This window comes from Otolemur garnettii, unplaced genomic scaffold (genome assembly GCF_000181295.1).
Source record: "Otolemur garnettii isolate 467f Iridium unplaced genomic scaffold, OtoGar3 scaffold00034, whole genome shotgun sequence".
Classification (NCBI taxonomy): Eukaryota; Metazoa; Chordata; class Mammalia; order Primates; family Galagidae; genus Otolemur; species Otolemur garnettii.
The window spans coordinates 608,110-609,529 of record NW_003852429.1 but is presented as its reverse complement, the minus strand read 5'-3'; positions in this window follow the sequence as shown (position 1 = coordinate 609,529).

The following is a 1,420-nucleotide window of genomic DNA, read 5'->3' as shown; positions in this document are numbered from 1 at the left end:
TTAAAATAACTTTTAGGATTTAAGAACATAACTTATGCTTTAAACATCATTTCTATTTTTTTTTATTTTTTTTATTGTTGAGGATTCATTGAGGGTACAAGAAACCAGGGTACACTGATTGCATTTGTTTGGTTAAGTCCCTCTTTTAGTTGCATCTTGCCCCCCAAAGGTGTGTCACACACCAAGACCCCCACCCCCTGCCACCTTCCCTCTCTCTGCTCTTCATTTCCTGCACCCTACTCCCTCCTTCTCTCTCTCTCTCTCTGATCTCCCCTTCACCCACCCCCCACCATGTGCCTGATAATTGTTCTCACATGAAGATTGAGTACATAGGATTAATGCTTTTTCACTCTTGCAGTTTGGCCAGGGCCAGGTTCGAATCCGCCATTCTCGGTATATGAGGCCAGCGACTTCTTCATTTTTTGATGCTTTACTAAAAATAATGTGTTCCACTTTCATACAGGTTAATACAAAGAATGTAAAGTCTTCATCTTTTCTAATGGCTGAGTAGTATGCCATGGTATACATGTACCACAGCTTGTTAATCCATTCCTGGGTTGGTGAGCATTTAGGCTGTTTCCACATTTTGGCAATTATAAATTAAGCTGTGATAAACAGGCTAGTCAAGTATCCTTATGGTAAAAGGAATTTTTTCCTTCTGGGTAGACGTCCAGTAATGGGATTGCAGGATCAAATGGGAGGTCTAGTTTGAGTTCTTTGAGAGTTCTCCATACTTCATTCCAGAAAGGGTGTATGCATTAGTTTGCAGTCCAACCAGCAGTGTAAAAGTGTTCCCTTCTCTCCACATCCATGCCAGCATCTGCAGTTTTGAGGATTTTTTGATGTTGTCCCTTCTCACTGGGTTTAAATGATATCTCAGGGTGATTTTGATTTGCATTTCTCTAATAGTTAGGGATGATGAGCAGTTTTTGCTAGCCATTCATCTGTGTTCTTTAGAGAAGATTCTATTCATGTCTCTTGCCCACTGATGTGTGGGATTATTGGCTTTTTTCATGTGGATTAATTTGAGTTCTCTGTAGATCCTAGTTATCAAACTTTTGTCTGATTCAAAATTTGCAAATTTTGCAAATGTTTTGCAAAATGTTTGCAAAAATTTGCAAATGTTCTTTCCCATTGTGTAGGTTGTCTATTTGCTTGATTGTTGTCTCCTTAGCTGTACAAAAGCTTTTTGGTTTAATTAAATTCCATTTGTTTATTTTGGTTGTTGTTACAATTGCCACAGAAAGTCTTTTTCATAAAGTCTTTCCCCGGGTCATTATCATCAAGTGTTTTTCCCAACTGGTACCAGATAAGGTTGTCCTCTATTGTCACTACTCTTCAACATAGTGCTCGAAGTTCTAGCCAATATATTTAAGCAAGATAAAGAAATAAAGGGCATCCAAATAGGAGCAGAGGAGAT